Here is a 19048-nt window from a genome sequence, read left to right on the forward strand (position 1 = left end):
GGTAACCATCCTTGTCATCATTAGAATAGCTGCTTCAAAAGAGTTTGAAAGGAATTTTCACATTTCTCTTGTTAAGATCTTAAGACAAGAATGAAAAATTCCAGTCTATGTTATTTAACATGCAGTGCCCCCCAAAAGAACTGCATGGGACACTTATTTGACATTTATTTAAAAATGAATTTCAGTGCATTACAGTGCATCCGGAAAGTATTCACAGCGCTTCACTTTTTCCACATTTTGTTATGTTACAGCCTTATTCCAAAATGGATTAAATCCATTATTTTCCTCAAAATTCTACAAACAATACCCCATAATGACAACATGAAAGAAGTTTGTTTGAAATCTTTGCAAATTTATTAAAAATAAAAAACGAAAAAAAATCACATGTACATAAGTATTCACAGCCTTTGCCATAACACTCAAAATTGAGCTCAGGTCCATCCTGTTTCCACTGATCATCCTTGAGATGTTTCTACAACTTGATTGGAGTCCACCTGTGGTAAATTCAGTTGATTGGACATGATTTGGAAAGGCACACACCTGTCTATATAAGGTCCCACAGTTAACAGTGCATGTCAGAGCACAAACCAAGCCATGAAGTCCAAGGAATTGTCTGTAGACTGCAGAGACAGGATTGTATCGAGGCACAAATCTGGGGAAGGATACAGAAAAATTTCTGCAGCATTGAAGGTCACAATGAGCACAGTGGCCTCCATCATCCGTAAATGGAAGAAGTTTGGAACCACCAGGACTCTTCCTAGAGCTGGCCGCCCGGCCAAACTGAGCGATCGGGGGAGAAGGGCCTTAGTCAGGGAGGTGACCAAGAACCCAATAGTCACTCTGACAGAGCTCCAGCGTTTCTGTGGAGAGAGGAGAACCTTCCAGAAGAACAACCATCTCTGCAGCACTCCACCAGTCAGGCCTATATGGTAGAGTGGCCAGACGGAAGCCACTCCTCAGTAAAAGGCACATGACAGCCCGCCTGGAGTTTGCCAAAAGGCACCTGAAGGACTCTCAGACCATGAGAAACAAAATTCTCTTGTCTGTTGAAACAAAGATTGAACTCTTTGGCCTGAATGGCAAGTGTCATGTCTGGAGGAAACCAGGCACCACTCATCACCTGGCCAATACCATCCCTACAGTGAAGCATGGTGGTGGCAGCATCATGCTGTGGGGATGTTTTTCAGCGGCAGGAACTGGGAGACTAGTCAGGATCGAGGGAAAGATGAATGCAGCAATGTACAGAGACATCCTTGATGAAAACCTGCTCCAGAGCGCTCTGGACCTCAGACTGGGGCAAAGGTTCATCTTCCAACAGGACAACGACCCTAAGCACACAGCCAAGATAACAAAGGAGTGGCTCCGGGACAACTCTGTGAATGTCCTTGAGTGGCCCAGCCAGAGCCCAGATTTGAACCTGATTGAACATCTCTGGAGAGATCTGAAAATGGCTATGCACTGACGCTCCCCATCCAACCTGATGGAGCTTGAGAGGTCCTGCAAAGAAGAATGGGATAAACTGCCCAAAAATAGGTATGCCAAGCTTATAGCATCATACTCAAAACTTGAGGCTGCAATTGGTGCCAAAGGTGCTTCAACAAAGTATTGAGCAAAGGCTGTGAATATTTATGTACATGTGATTTTTGATGTATTTATTTTTTACGTTTTTTTTTTTTTTTTTAATACATTTGCAAAGATTTCAAACAAACTTCTTTCACGTTGTCATTATGGGGTATTGTTTGTAGAATTTTGAGGAAAATAATGAATTTAATCCATTTTGGAATCAGGCTGTAACATAACTAAATGTGGAAAAAGTGAAGCGCTGTGAATACTTTCCGGATACACTGTAGATCAAAGTATCAAACCATTGGTATCTGCGAACTATTGATTAGACCTTTTGAGAATTAACGTTTATGAGCTGTTCTTACTATGACTTTTAACCAGCTGGTCTCAAGGGCGATTTTAGTGGATGTATCAAGTCTGTTTCCTCTCAAGTTCACACAGGTGTCCTTGCAGAGTAATCACAAGTTCATCACATTAACTATCAACAAGTTCCACTATGTTTGACAACTAGAAGCAACCAAATACTTTTGTTTTAATTCTGAACAGTATATCTATTTAAAAATGTTTTGCTTGTCAACTGTGTTTGTACTTTTTGTATTAAATGCCACTTGTTTTGGTATTTTGTTATATAATGCAAAGACATTAATACTTTAAGTGTGGTTATTTTGTAGCAGTACTGCACATTTCAAGAGTGTGATGGCTACGTATTGATTTATGCTACAATACAAATGTGATAGACATAGTCAATTGATTTTAGCTGCTTACAACCAATTAAAATTCCACAAGAGACAGCTTCATTTCAGATTGCCCACACACCATCACCTACAGTTCACAATAAGGTTTGTATCAATTATTTGTTTAAAAATAGATAGACTATTGATTTGTCTTGCAGACAGGTAAAGCTTGAATGCAGTCGTTGAAGAAATGAGTATGTCGTATCACAAAGATATTGCACCAATATATAATGCAAGCTGTACTATGTGAATTATAAAACCGAGGACCTCACAGGAACAATTGTTATGTTTTCTGAGAACCAAATACAGAAAAAAAATATTGTAAAACTGTCAGCGTAGTCTAGGTGCAGAGGGGCAAAACTTTCATAGTTTTCAGAAATACATTTCTCCATTACCAGCTCTCACTGAAAACACTTTCTAAAGCAATACCAGGCACTGGTGTGTTACTCTATAATACAACCGGGAAAAAAATATGGAAAATGAATACTGTGTGGTGACATTCACACATATATTCACGCCATTCTCCTTTTATTTGATGGTTTCCTACGAGATAGGATCAGTTCACCTTACAGCGATCTGTCTTACTTTGCGTTTTATTATGAGTAATATGGAACATGGAGTTATTGTAACACTAACAGCACTTACCAGGAATCCATTAAGAGCTTTGACCTTGTGCTTTTCGGCCTCAAAACATCAAAAGAGCACAAAGAAAGCAAACGCTCAGCTGTTTTCATGTATGACACTGAGCCACAGTTATGATGCTAATGTAGTGTTGACCCTGATGTGCACCTGTATTATTAGATGTGTGCCTGAGCAAGATTATTTCAGATATTGAATCGATTAAGTATATATTAAGCTTGTCTTAAGTACTAATATATTAGACTTCAATAAAAAATATGTTACTGTGTAAAAGAGACAGCGCACCAAAACAATTACTGTTTAGCATAATAACATGGTAAGAGGTCACCATTACATGAAAGTTTAAATTTAACGAGCTGTTATTGCAGTGTGCTAATTATAAACAGGAAGAGTAGCATACAATGTGCTCACTCTCTCAATGTTTCTAATAATGTAAAAAACAGTATATACATTGTTAGTTACTTTGCCTTATTAGTGGGCCTTTTTAATGGTGGTCACATAAATATATAATTTAATGAACATATATTTAGTAATTAGAAATTCAGACCCATTTTCATGGGGGCATAAAATCCATTTATTTTATGTAATAAGTAACCCATGAGAGTCCAGCTCAACACTTATCGACTTTATTTCCATAAACTGAGAAAGTGTAGACAGCAACCCAGCTTAATGAGATTCTCAAGTGGCTCACAGACTCTTTTCAAATTCAGTGTGGTTGAGCGGAAAAGGGACTTTTATGGTTTGTTTTTCTCCTTGTTAGCTGCTCTTCATTTCACGAAGCGTGACAGTGTTGTGACATTGCTTCAGGAGGAGACAGGAAGCTGAGGGAGTCTTGTAGGACCAGGGGCTTACTGTAGCAAACAGAATATCAAAGAAAGGGACAATGAGCTTCCCAACTCAGATAGCAACTTTACCTTTAAAACATGAGAATCTACTGTGTGGAACAATGTGATTGAACAGAAAGAAATATAATTTTGCTTAATTAGAGAAAGTTTGATGGTCTGCTTACACATGAATCTTCCCTTGTTAAAATTACTCAAAAATGCATGTAAGTGTTTCAATGAGATATATATATATATATGGGCCATTCTACAGAATTGGTTCAAAGTCAGAGTTGGAAACTTCTTTTTCCACAAATTTTGTATGTATGCAAATTGTATAATATCCAAGGTACACATTTCTAGTAATTGTGCAGTTAATTCTCCTATTGTATTTTCAGAAAGTTTTGGAATATTTTTCCTTTCCCCAAATTTGTCACTACCGAAACACAAAAATATATAATTTAATAAGAAGTGTTATATTGACCTATTAAGATTTTGTTTACGTCTACCTTGTAAATATATTTTTTGCTGTTTTGTTAAAAAGTTTTACTTTGTGAAAATCAGTTACAATTTTAACAATATTTCAAGTGTAATTTATGAGATTTGTTGTATTTTGAATCCAATCTTTCTTTGTAAAAGGCATAAAGTTGATCATACTGATTTCAAAGTTAAGGATTCATTAGTTTGAATATACATTGAACCACACACTATCATAACATCTTAGCTGATAATTCAATATACTTTATTTTTGACAAAACATCCCATGTTTCGGTCGTGACTGCACATTTTCAGTAGTGACAGTAATGTTTTGGTAGTGACCACAATATTTAGTTTGCCACAGACTGTCAACATTTTGTGTTAATACAAATATCTAACTGTGTTGCACATATGCAGCCAGCACATATAGCAGATGCACATCTGACAGTAAATATCTGATAAAAACACCTAGCTGAAGAGCTATTCTATACTTTGGGTCTTGAAGAGAGTGCAAGTGAGAAGAGGTATGCACAGTCTTTTCTACCTAAAAAAAAAAAAAAAAAAAAAAACATCTTACAATGTAGACTGTTTCAGAATCACTTTCAGTTTTATTTTCACAGAATGTCCATTATGATAGATAGCAGGATTATTTTAGTGTACAAAAATGGTCACACTTAACAATGTCAAATAAAATGGATTCCATCTATAGCCTAAAATTACAGTAAATCAAGGAACACATTTAACCTCCATTCCACTCTTTCATGTTTTATTTGTTCGAATTCTGTTTCTTCCTAACTTCCTAACTGACTGTCTATTTCTACATCTCAGATATATAACATATGAACAATGTCACCAACATTTTGCTTTTGAGTTATTCAGATAAATCTTCAGAACCACTGAACTTTTGTGTGTGTGTATGTGCGTGTGTGCTTGCATAAAACATTAATTTCAGGATACTTTTTTTCCTTGCTTCTCAGGAGTCTATTCAACGTTTAACTTTTCACACACTGTTTTGAACACTGCTGGGTTGATGTGGACATGTGTGTGTGTGTGTGTGTGTGTGTGAGTGTGTGTGTGTGTGTGAGTGAGTGAGTGAGTGAGTGAGTGCATGCACTGGTGTCTGATCACCCTCACTGGAAGTGCTAAGTGGTGTGGAAGCCCTGAAAAAATGTCTCCATCTCTTTTTGTCTTTTCACTGTCATCCTGTGTTTTTGCTGACTTTTCCTCCATGCATTTCTGACATGTCTTTGCTCCCTGTTAGATAATTCACTGATACTCTTCAACTTTCCTTCTTCCCTTCGTTTCTTATTTCTTTCTTTTCTTAAGTATTCCTGGTACTTCACTGGGTCATCCCTCAACCTTTGTCTGTATTCTTTCAGTCTCTCTGCTCTAGTTTTTCCATTTTGTTTAGGCATGTTGGTGTTTTATGTCATTCTCCCTGTTAAGTAAACCATAGAAATTATCATTACTGACAACAACCTAACAACCTTTCGCTAGTATCGTGGACTGCACCCTTAAGTAAGTGTTATATTTCAGCTGGAATTTAAACCACATTACATTAAATAATTTTAACTCACATACTAAAACACTACTAAAACATACTAAAATACTAATGATTTGCATAACTGTACTAAAATTGTGATTATTTCCCCCAAATAAAGGATTAAGTGTTCCCTTTTGTCACTACCAAAACAATGATGTAACAACCAAAACTTCACCACAGGTTTTGGTCGTGGTTGTTTTGGTAGTGACAATTTTAGATACTTTTGAGCCTAGCTCAAAGATGATAATCAGCACATGGTTAGCTATCACAGTTCTGAAAAGTTGCACACACATAAAAACTATATGGAATAACACCCAAAAAAGAAAAAAGGTGTTTGGTAGTGACGTTCCTTATAGTTACACACAGATTTTTAGACTTTTGAACACATTTACCTCAAAATAATGGGAACTATCTACTCTACTATGAGAGAGAGTGACACAGGAATTTTTCCTGATCAAAAATGTAGGGGTGTGGTTAAAATCAGTCTCAGCCAATGGACTAAAACTTACACTGTTTCGGTAGTGACATGAAAATGCGGGACACATTTTTTTACATAGAGTTTCATGATTTACAAAGAAAATATAAAATAAATATTTCTTTTGAACTTCACTTTAAAAAAAATCTAAAATATATTTTTAAAAACAACAATGGAATAAAATGCAAAAATTTAGGGGTTAGTGTTCGGGACAGCCACCTCCCAATTGAAAGTACCCAATAAATGATGATTTTATATATATTAAGCTTACTGATACTTTAAATATTATTGTTATTGTTATAATATTGTTATTATTGACGTTATGTCGATGTAGTGACACTAGTGGTCACCCTTGGGAGCCCCAAACACCTCTGCTTTTTTTAAAAAAGGCCAATGAGAATTGGCGAGTGGAATTTGCATGCCACTCCCCCGGACATAAAAGGAGCTGGTATGCAACCACTCATTCAGATTTTCTCTTCGGAGCCGAGCGGTTCTATTCATTGAGCTGAATTCATCCGCCGAGTTCATTCACCTCTCTTTGCTGGATTTTACGGCGCATTTCAGCGGCTTCTCCCCCTCTGCATCTGTGGTTTGCAAAGAACGCCCTGGGTGCTTCAGCAGAAAAAAAAAAAAAAAAAAAGAGTGTATTTTCTTTCTAAAAGAGCGGCACACACGGAACGTCTTTTTAAAGACATGTCTTTTTAAAGATGCCTTTCCGTTTGTGTGTTATTCCTGGTTGCGGTCATTATCTCTCCGCTTCTAACAGCCACGATCGCTGTCTTACGTGTCTGGGCACTGCCCATGTGGAGACGTTGTTCGTGGATGAGTCATGTCCTCATTGCGAGAACATGACCATGGCAACGTTGCGGCCGCAGCTTGCTTTCATAAGAAAGCAAGCCACCCCAGTGGCTCCCCACACCGGTCCTTCTACCTATGGGTTTGAGGCCGCGTCTGTTAGCACTGGGGGTGATTTGGGGACATTAATGGGACCACCTCCACCAGGTATCCCCCCACGGACGTCCCATTCCCCAGAACGCTCGCTTGCCCCGATCGGGCTCTCACACGAGACCGGCGGCTTGTCTCAGCGTGAGTTCGAATTCTCGTTCGGAGCTCCAGAAGACAATGAGTTATTGAGCACAGCATCGGAGAGTGGGCTCGTCCAGTCTGACGCAGAGGCTTCGGCTCGGCTTCCTCCTTCGGTAACCCTCCACTCTCCCCTGAAGCCTCGTGGCTCAACAGTCGGTTCCTGGGCATGGGGCGCCGCCCATGGTCCCGCCCCGCCCCCGTTCCTTTCTTCCCGGAAGTGCATGAGGAGCTGACAAGATCGTGGGAGGCACCTTTTACTGCCCAGTCCCGGTCTTTCAGCTCCCCTGCTCTCGCTACCCTCAATGACGGAGCGGCCAGGGGATATTCGGTGATCCCCCAGGTGGACAAGTCGCTCGCGGTGCACTTGTGTCCGCAGAGCGCCGCCACCTGGCATGGGCGCCCGTGACTCCCGTCCAGGGCCTGTAGGTTTACGTCATCCCTGACGGCTAGAGCTTACGGTGCCACTGGACAAGCTGCCTCTGCCCTGCACGCCATGGCTCTCCTGCAAGTACACCAAGCCAAGGCGCTAAAAGAACTGCACGAGGGTAGTTCTGACCCGGGATTGATGCAAGAACTGCGTTTGGCAACTGACCTTGCTCTCCGGGCGACGAAGGTCACGGCGCGGTCTCTTGGGCAGGCGATGTCCACTCTGGTGGTCCAGGAGCGCCACTTTTGGCTCAACTTGGTTGAGATGGGAGAAGTGGACAAGGCACGGTTCCTTGACGCCCCCATTTCCCAGGTTGGCCTGTTTGGTGACGCCGTCGAGGACTTTGCCCAGCATTTCTCGGCGGTGAAGAAGCAGATGGAGGTTTTACAACATATCCTGCCCCGACGTGGCTTAAGACTCCGCACCCTGTCTGCTCGTCATCATCCTGCAGCAACAACACCGGCTTTGCTGCAGGCCGCCCCGTGGCCTGGCTCCGGCGTGGAGCCCTCCGCAGGAAGCAGACGCCACCCGTCTCGCGGCCAGCTGCTAAGAACCCGAGGAAGGCTTTGAAGCGCCCCTGAGACGGGTGACCCAGGAGCGAGGAGACCCACTTCTCTGGGGCTGGTCGACAGACCACTCCATCCCCTGGTGGAGGGCTGGGTGGAGAATCTTTTGTCGCCGCATGCCTAGGAGGCTGCGGCACCCAAAAGCCTGACAAAAGAATGGTTCCCTTGTCTCCTGGGTCACATATCCAGTGCGCCGTCATCACGACCACCATCCACCATCCCATTTTGGCAGGTATGGTGCTCCAGCGGTGGACCCCCCTGCCCGTGTGCCCAGCTGTGGCACAAACATGCCCACACGGGATTGGTTCCAGTGGATAACGGGGACGAGATTCCTCCTCCCCCCCTCCTCGACCAATCTTATGGTGGGCGGCAGGAGCCAGGTAAGTGCTTCGATGTCCCTGGACACAGCTCCGCCGCGAGGGCTTTGCACAGACTCCCGTTCAAGATGCTGACGCAAAAACGCATTCTAGCAAGCATCTAGCATCAAGATTGGTTCACGGCGGTAGACCTGAAGGACGTGTACTTTCACGTCTCGGTCTTACCTTGACACAGACCCTTCCTGCGGTTTGCCTTCGTAGGCCAGGCGTACCAGTACAAGGTCCTCCCCTTCGGCCTGTCCTTGTCCCCTCGTGTCTTCACGAAGGTCGCAGAGGCTGCCCTTTCCCCTCTAAGGGAAGTGGGCGTCCGCATCCTCAACTATCTCGACGACTGGCTAAACCTAGCTCACTCTCGAGAGTTGCTGTGTGCACACAGGGACCTCGTGCTCTAGCACCTCAGCCAACTGAGGCTTTGGGTCAACTGGGAAAAGAGCAAGCTCTCCCCAGTTCAGACCATCTCTTTTCTCTGTCTGGAGTTGGACAGCCCGTGGACTGACCTTGCATTTCTACAGGCAGGGGTTCCCCTAGAGCAGGTCACCAGGCGTGTCGTGGTTACAACAGATGCCTCCAAGTTGGGCTGGGGCACACAGCCGCCGGCTCCTGGACTGGCCCGTGGCTGCGTTGGCACATCAACTGCCTAGAGTTGTTGGCAGTACTGCTCGCCCTGCGGAGGTTTCAGCCATTGATCCAGGGCAAGCACGTGTTGGTCCGGATGGACAACACAGCATCGGTAGCGTACATCAACCACCAAGGTGATCTACGCTCCCATTGCGTGTCACAACTCGCCCGCCGTCTCCTCTGGAGTCAGCAGCGCCTCAAGTCACTACCAGCCACTCACATCCCAGTGACCTCAACACCGCAGCAGACGCGCTGTCACATCAGATTACCCTCAGGGGAGAGTGGAGACTGGTCCAGCTGATTTGGAGTCGATTCGGTCGAGCACAGGTAGATCTGTTTGCTTCCCGGGAATCCTCCCACTGCCCGCTCTGGTACGCCCTGACCGAGGCACCCCTCGGTATAGATGCGCTGGCACACAGCTGGCCCCCTGGATTTTGCAAATATGCACTTCCCCCAGTGAGCCTACTTGCACAGACCCTGTGCAAGGTCAGGGAGGACGAGGAGCAGGTCATCCTAGTAGCACCTTACTGGCCCACCCAAACGTGGTTCTCGGATCTCACGCTCCTCGCGACCTGAGGAAGGACCTTCTTTCTCAGGGACAGGGCACCATCTGGCACCCGCAACCAGACCTCTGGAATCTCCACGTCTGGCCCCTGGACGGGACGCGGAAGACCTAAGTGGCCTACCACCCGCGGTGGTAGACACAATCACTCAGGTTAGGGCTCCCTCTACGAGGCACCTGTATGCCTTGAAGTGGCGTCTGTTCGCTAAGTGGTGTTCTTCCCGACGCAAAGACCCCCAGAGATGTGCAGTCGGATCAGTGCTTTCCTTCCTGCAGGATAGGCTAAAGGGGCGGCTGTCCCCCTACACCTTGAAGGTGTATGCAGCCGCTATTTCGGTGCATCATGATGCAGTAGATGGTAAGTATTTGGGGAAGCACGACTTGATCATCAGGTTCCTGAGAGGCGCTAGGAGGTTGAATCCCTCTAGACCACGCCTCATCCCCCCGTGGGATCTCTCTGTAGTCCTTCAGGGTCTACGGGGAGCTCCCTTTGAACCCATGGAGTCTACAATCTACAATCTCTGGGTTGAGCCAGTCTCGTCCCGAGTAGTGGCAGGCATGAGCAGGTAAGTTCCGGGACAACTGGCCGGGTGTACCGCTTGTGCATAGAGCCTTTCCTCTCCCTTGAGGGGAAGACGTGCGCTCTTGACTCCCAGTAGTGTTCAGAGACTGTGATCCCTGGATGACTTTCCTCCTTAGCCCTGTGGCAGTTGAGTTTGCAGAGAAACTCCTTGCCGGCTCAGTAAGTGCTCTAATGAGGCCCTGTACTGAGGTAGGTGCTCTGCATGTGATGGTTCCCCGAAGGCAACCCCATGTGATATTTTCCGCAAAATCATTTCCCTGTCGGTAAACTGCGTCTACCTTGGGCAGGGGCCCCTCTGCCCCCGGTCGCCATGCTTTGTAGAAACTCCTCCCCCTTTGGGTAGGACCTACCATGGGACCTCTCCACATGACATACTTCCGACAAGACTTGGTAAGACCATGTGACGTATTCCACTCAAAATACCCCCCCCCCCCTTTTGGGCTGGGTGTGGTCTCCACGGTGTCTCCAGGGACACCCCCCGATGCAGACACTTATGGCTCCCAGTCAGTTAACAAATTCCACTCTGTTTGGGGAGAAAAGAGAGGGAAAAGAGGCCTCGGCTGGGCTAGCCTCTCTCTTTAGTTGGGCAGTCTAATTGTTCCTGATGGACCGTTCGACACTCATAAGAGCATTGGGGGAGGTTACGTGACGGCCTGGTGCGCTGGCTATGAGGCACACAGCAGTCTGCCCATCACACCGCCAGTTCACGCAACACAGTTCAGCTAGTTGTGGTGTTTTGTATAGGGACCCCTAGTGTCACTACATCGACACAACATCTCGTTCCCTCCATCAGGGAATGGAGGTTACGAAAGTAACCAGGACCTTTTCAATAGATAATAGAAGGATCTTAGTAAACATCTAAGATTTGAATACTTAAATGCTTTTTAAATGTGTTTTTTGGTTGTGGGACAGCAGTTTGCACCAATTCTGTATAATGGCCCATATATTCAGTACTGTGCAAAAGTCTTAGGCACATAAGATGTTTCACAAAAACATTTATCTTAATATAGTTATGTATATCTTCAGCTTTAGTGTGTCAATAGGAAATATAATTTTTAAACTCCCAAACATTACTTTTGCAAATAGAAAAGATTAGAATAGAAGAACAGGGAGCCCTACAATAGATAGCATGGCCCCCACAGACCCCCTACTGAACATCGAGTCAGTCTGGGATTAAATGAAGAGATAGAAGCAATTGAGACAGCTTAAACAGATAGAAGAACTGTGGCGAAGAAGCTTGGAACATCCTATCTGCCAACAACCAAGAAAAACTGTGTCCAGGTGTACTTAGAAGAATTGGTGCTGTTTTAAAGGCAAAGGTGGTCACTTCAAATATTGATTTAACTTTTTTATGTTTACTGGACTTTGTATGACATTAATTGATAAATGAAAACTATTTATGGCATTATTTTTGAAGACTTTTGAAAAAATATTTTTCACCAGTACCTAAAACTTATATACATATTATAACTTATTATATATATATATATAATATTATTATTATTATTATTATTATTATTAATCCATCTGTGTTGGAACAACATTAATATTTTTGCTTAGTTAACTGAAAATGGGCAGGGGATTGCTAGTTCCCAGCATGCCCCCCTTTGCATTGAACTCAATAGGGAGAGTAAGTGTTAAAATTAAGTGTTAATTAATATGTTTTTGAAAACTATGAGGGAATAAAATCGGGGGAAATAAAGGGGGATACTTGCTAATGTTTTGTTTGTAAAGATTTAGAAGAGTTTCTGTCATGTTGGAGTTTTGGGGTTCAACTTACCATCATGGTGAAGAGCGGAGCTTGAGCTTTGGATGAGAATAAGAACATGATGTGTATGATATGTCTTTCTCTCTTTAATGGGCAATTGCCAGCACAGTTACCAAGCTGCACTTTGTAGAGCTTTCCACCAGCATGTATTTATCATGCTAACATTCACCCTCACTTGCTAGTATGTAAAGAATTAAATATTCCTTTGAGTTACTTTGACATGTCTAATTTTGTTAGGTTTACCAAAATTGATTAGGTTTCCTCTTCATGAAGTATTTGATTTGAGATTACATAGTATTTTTAAGTTATGAAAACTAATTTCAAACATGTGGAGCCACTGTCCACGATTGAATCAAGTTCAGCCAAAGAGAGTGTATGTTCTACATAAAGAGGAAGGTAACACTTTGCAATATGGTTGTATATGTCAACATTAGTTAATGCACTTGGTATGCATTAGGTGAACTAAGAACAAATATTGTTTCTTGGTTATTGTTAATTTATAAATCTACTGTTTTTCATGTTTGTTCATAATGCATAATGCTAACATACTGTTTACAACTTTTAATGTTAAAAATGCATTACTATTTGTAAAAGTTTAAATTAACCAAGATTAGTGAATGCTGTAAAAGTATTTTTCATTACAAGTTCATGTTAACAATTGTGTTAACGACATTTGATGTATACAACTTTTTTGTAAAGTCTTAACGAGAGGAATTATGTCTATTGTACATTTTTACATATGGCAAGATACACGCTTTGATGGGATTGCTTGTACACTATATTGCCAAAAGTATTCACTCACCCATCCAGATAATTGAATTCAGGTGTTCTAATCACTTCCATGGCCACAGGTGTATAAAATGAAGCACCTAGGCATGCAGACTACTTCTACAAACATTTGTGAAAGAATGGGCCGCTCTCAGGAGCTCAGTGAATTCCAGCGTGGTACTGTGATAGGATGCCACCAGTGCAACAAGTCCAGTCGTGAAATTTCCTCGCTACTAAATATTCCACAGTCAACTGTCAGTGGTATTATAACAAAGTGGAAGCGATTGGGAATGACAGCAACTCAGCCACGAAGTGGTAGGCCACGTAAAATGACAGAGCGGGGTCAGCGGATGCTGAGGCGCATAGTGCGCAGAGGTCGCCAACTTTCTGCAGAGTCAATTGCTACAGACCTCCAAAGTTCATGTGGCCTTCAGATTAGCTCAAGAACAGTGCGTAGAGAGCTTCATGGAATGGGTTTCCATGGCCGAGCAGCTGCATCCAAGCCATACATCACCAAGTGCAATGCAAAGCATCGGATGCAGTGGTGTAAAGCACGCCGCCACTGGACTCTAGAGCAGTGGAGACGCATTCTCTGGAGTGACGAATCACGCTTCTCCATCTGGCAATCTGATGGACGAGTCTGGGTTTGGCGGTTGCCAGGAGAACGGTACTTGTCTGACTGCATTGTGCCAACTGTGAAGTTTGGTGGAGGGGGGATTATGGTGTGGGGTTGTTTTTCAGGAGCTGGGCTTGGCCTCTTAGTTCCAGTGAAAGGAAATCTGAATGCTTCAGCATACCAATAGATTTTGGACAATTCCATGCTCCAAACTTGTGGGAACAGTTTGGGGATGGCCCCTTCCTGTTCCAACATGACTGCCCACAAGTGCACAAAGCAAGGTCCATAAAGACATGGATGAGCGAGTTTGGTGTGGAAGAACTTGACTGGCCTGCACAGAGTCCTGACCTCAACCCGATAGAGCACCTTTGGGATGAATTAGAGTGAAGACTGCGAGCCAGGCCTTCTCGTCCAACATCAGTGTCTGACCTCACAAATCCGCTTCTGGAAGAATGGTCAAAAATTCCCATAAACACACTTCTAAACCTTGTGGAAAGCCTTCCCAGAAGAGTTGAAGCTGTTATAGCTGCAAAGGGTGGGCCGACGTCATATTAAACCCTATGGATTAAGAATGGGATGTCACTTAAGTTCATATGCATCTAAAGGCAGATGAGCGAATACTTTTGGCAATATAGTGTATATGCACCCTGATGATTCAGATGATCTTAGTTGGATTTTTTTATCTGTTTATCTGGATTAGTCTTTCTAGCATTAGATTGATTGGCCGGCCAATTTATAGCCTTTATTTAAACTCTAAACTGATTTCATAAATGTTTAGAATGAATCTCCATTTGTCCATCGGAGTGTAGGATGAAACAGATTTTTCAGCCATTTATAATGAATAGCATATGTCCATACAATGACAGATGTGGTGAGTCTATATTTTTTTGTGCTGTTTCTTTCTCCAGTTGTGTTGTAGGCGAAAAAAGGAGGAGGGAAACGAGGAGTCCTCGCCACTGCCATCCACCCAAAGGAGCAGCCACAGCCATCTGCCTGGGGGAAGGAGTTGCTGCCTGCCACCTGGCGAGAAGGAATGGCTGCCATCCGCGAGGAGAGGAGGGGCTCCCTGCCAGCCGCTTGGAACGGTGGAGCCGCTGCCAGGGGCAGAGGGGCTCCCTACCAGCTGCCAAAACGTGGAGAGTCGTTCCAACCGCCAGGGGTCAGATGACTTCCTCCGGTCCACCTGGGGAGGAGCGGCTGTCATCCGCCAGAGTGTAGAGGAGTGGTCGAGGACCAGGCGACGGCGTGTCTGGAAGCAAGCTTTTTTTTTCTCTCTCTCCTCTCTTTCTCTCGCTGACGCTCTGCCTTGCCCTTTCCCTCTCCTCTTTTTTTTTGTTTTTGTTTTTCCTTCCCCTTGTCCCCCTCTCCAGCTCTAGAGAGGCGGGGAAAAGCCTGCCGGCAGGCGGGGCCAGAAGTGACCACGCACACCCGGCCCCCAATGGGGCTAATTAGCCGAGGAGAGGGATAAGAGCAGCGGGATGCGGCAGTTTGAGAGAGAGAGAGAGTTTGTGTTGTGTGTCTTTTTGTCTAAATATTATTTTGACCGTTCAGCCAGTTCCCGCCTCCTCCTTTCCCATTTTAACCTTGTTACATATTCATTTAATAATTTATGTTACAATTACCCCCGAATTCAAATCCCTGATACAATCTTGAATGGCAACCAACATCAGTGAGCATCATGTGAACACTGAATCAACAATCTAGAGATAAAAAAGTAAGAAATTTAGTGTACAACTGCCCCCTTTACCAAGAAGTTATATGTTAGACTTTGACACAATGACATACTCGGAAATAGAAATAAGATAGAATGAAGATAAGACTTAAAAGTAGAAAAATGTCTCCTGTATCGAAAAGGCTGGTGCTATCAGGTTGTATGACAGAAATATGATCCCTTGAAGGTCTGTCAATATATTGATAGCAATGTCATTTTTATTAATAGCTGACATGGAGCTTGTTGTAAATCATGTTGATGTTTTATGTACTGTATTATTCATTAAGGAAACTAATTACGAGAAACTAAACTGTTACCTCAGTAGAGCTGAGACAAAAGATACGTTAACACAAATCACCCTGCATTACAGAAATAATAAAAGTTTAACTGAGCTCTTTTACTACTGATATTTACAATGTCCTTCTTCCTGTATTCTACAGCAGTTACATCGGAACAAACAAGCAGTTTAATTCAGCTGGATGAAAATGAGGCCTTCCTCTTTCAAACCCAGCCATTCACTTTAGACTTAATTACCTCAAAATGTAAATATGCAACAAGTGTGTAATTTAATTTTGCAAGACAGCATCATTTGTAATCATAAAAACAGGTGGATCTTGTTGAAGGAAAGATGAGAAGATAAAAGGAGAAGAAAAAATATCATGAAATACAGTTAACTTTAAAAGAATTATAATAGATGCAAAAAACAGGCAATAATGCATGCAAAGTTAGTACGCAAATGCGGACTTTATTCGGAGAGAATAGGGTTATTCTATTAAGATTTACATACATACCAAAAAATAACAATTTGGTGAAATTACCAGATTTAATAAAGTGCTACCCATGACGCAGCACGCTGGTTCATCCTCACCTGAGTAGATTTATTAGGGTCTGCTCCCACAGCCATGAGTCTTAATGAGAAATTAAAATAAGCAATTACAGCCATATACATAAGTTTTAGTAGATACATTTCAAGGGCACAAGAATTATTAAAAAAATTATACAATATACACAGAAAACTGTTAACCTAAAATGTGCCATCTAAACTAAATGGTATAATTCAAGTCAAAAAATGTATTTAACATCAATGAATCAACCTGAATTCATTAGGTTACACCAACAAAACAAATGTAATGGTTAGATCAAGTAGAAAAAGCTCCTTAAAGTGACAATTGCAGATTACCACTTTTACAGTACTGTCTGAAAAAGCATAAACGAATATAAGTAAATATATTATATAAGGTCATTATATATTTGCATATACTGTATGTAGTGTAGGTCCTGATTTGTACACCTGTGAATAACTTTTTTTTTTTTTTTTTTACTCTGCCTAGCTGTTTATTCTTGTAATGTATCTTCTTTGTTTATCCCGATTTTATGTTTATATTGTCTCCATACACCAACCTGGTATTCTGCAATGGTTAATTTGTAATCAGTGGAGCATACAGTCTGTTAAGAGTCACTCACAGACAGTTTGGACAGACCATGAACTGTTTGTCAGGACAATTATTCATAATATTTCTCCTCTTCAATCTGTCCTCTTACGAACCATTCTGGTTTGATTTCTCCCAGCATGCTTCGCTGGCCCTCCCGTAGGCAGTGTGCATGGTGTTTTGACCATATTATCATGACACATCCGACACTTTTGACTAAATCTTAATCAGTGGTCCAAATATGAATCAGGATTTATTCATTATGGTATGTCAACAATTATTCTTTTTTACTAAAGCAAAGCTTATACAACTGCCTATGTTTGTAAGTCTAACAAAAGTAGTGCTATGGCCAAAAATTTAGGGCTTTTAATGGACCAATAGGCACCTTGCGGTGTGTGTGTGTGTGGCTACTTGTGGTGCGTGTGTATCTGTGCAAGCATATTATGTGAGAATATTCTCACATAATATGCTTGCACAAATACACATGCACCACAAGTAGCCAAGTGGAGACATATCATGTAATTTAACTCGTCATAAATTGGACGTGACCCATTTAAGGACTCCTCGTGTTGCACATGTGTGCTGGTTAGAGACATGAAAACAGAGGTTGTGCAATATAATTTGAGAGTTCTTTGGGTAAATATCAAATTTTACACAAAATGCTCATAAATTGCATTAAATACACTGATCAGCCACAATATTAAAACCTTCTGCCTAATATTGTGTAGGTCCCCCTCGTTCCACCAAAACAGCAGCAACCTGCATCTTAGAATAGCATTCTGAGATTATATCCTTCTCACCACAATTGTGCAGAGCAGTTATCTGAGTTACCGTAGACTTTGTCAGTTCGAACCAGTCTGGCCATTCTCTATTGACCTCTCTCATCAACAAGGCCTTTCTGTCCGCAGAACTGCCGCTCACTGGATGTTTTTTGTTTTTTGCACCATTCTGAGTAAATTCTAGAGACTGTTGTGCATGAAAATCCCAGGAGATCAGCAGTTACAGAAATACTTAAACCAGCCCATCTGGCAATACAACTCAATACAACTCAAGTGGTTTAATCCATGACTTCTGAAGAGATACAATCAATTTTGGTTGTATTCAAGCTTCAAATCATGATCATGCATAGGAGTGTGCAGATGGCAAGAAACAGTCAGATTGTAGCACTTCAGGAGACATGGATTAAACCACTTGAGTCGAATAACTTACTTAAATGCTGCCTTTGTGATCTTGAAAGTTTGGACCTCATTGACTTGCATTGTATGGACATATTCCCATCATATCTATATTATACAGAATAAAGAAAGTCATAGAAGTTTAAGACGTCATACTGGTGAGTAAATGATTTTGATGATTATCATTTTTGGGTGAACTATTCCTTTAAGACAAAAACAAACAAACAAACATTAAGGCGTGATTACAGATGTTACCGCATGATTTTTTCCAAAGCAGCTTTAAAATGATGTGTATTGTGAAAAGCGCTATACAAATAAAATAACTCATTCTGGTAATGATGAGGGTGAGTTGCTTAGTTGCTTAGTTGTGAAAATAATGTCACAATGTAATGATCCTGAAATTTTCTTTAAGGAAAATATAATTTCTTTCAGCTGATTTCTGGGGTGAAACTCAAGCATTCTTGACAGGTTTTATAAGATTCATCAAAGAAAGAAGAGTGTTTGTACTGTGTGCATTTATTCAGAGCAACATAATAGTTGCTGTTCATCCTGTGCATACTCAGCAAGTGTTCAAGGAAATGAGATAAAAGCAATACAGGATGAAAGCCCTGTCATCATGAAAGAAAAGAGAATGCAGAAAGGACATTGTAATAATGATTGAAAACACAATGTAGTTGATATGATGTAAAATGAGGTCAAAAAGCTCTCGAGACATTGCAATTAACTGGCAGTCTAAGTCACTACAAATCCAGAACAAAGCAAGCAGTAGGTGGTTGTGAAATCTGAGCCGGAGGAAAAGTGCTTTTACATTGAGCTGATTTAAATGCACACTTGTTGATTTACTGATTCAAAGAGATGCATCTTAGCTAGAAGGGGCTTCCCTTAAAAACCTTTTAATCTTATTTGCTTCTTTTATTGTGGCTATGCCACAATAGAAAATGAAAATAACAAAATGTGACAACATACTGAATGTAAATTAGGGGTATTAATGCAAACTCCCTTATAAAAATAGCAAACTAAATGTGAAAACAATTATAGTTCACATAATCAAAGACCATAATTAAGGTTTTCCTGAAATGTCAGATAAAAATACCACTTAATTTAAATAA

Source organism: Myxocyprinus asiaticus, chromosome 36 (genome assembly GCF_019703515.2).
Source record: "Myxocyprinus asiaticus isolate MX2 ecotype Aquarium Trade chromosome 36, UBuf_Myxa_2, whole genome shotgun sequence".
NCBI classification, from domain to species: domain Eukaryota; kingdom Metazoa; phylum Chordata; class Actinopteri; order Cypriniformes; family Catostomidae; genus Myxocyprinus; species Myxocyprinus asiaticus.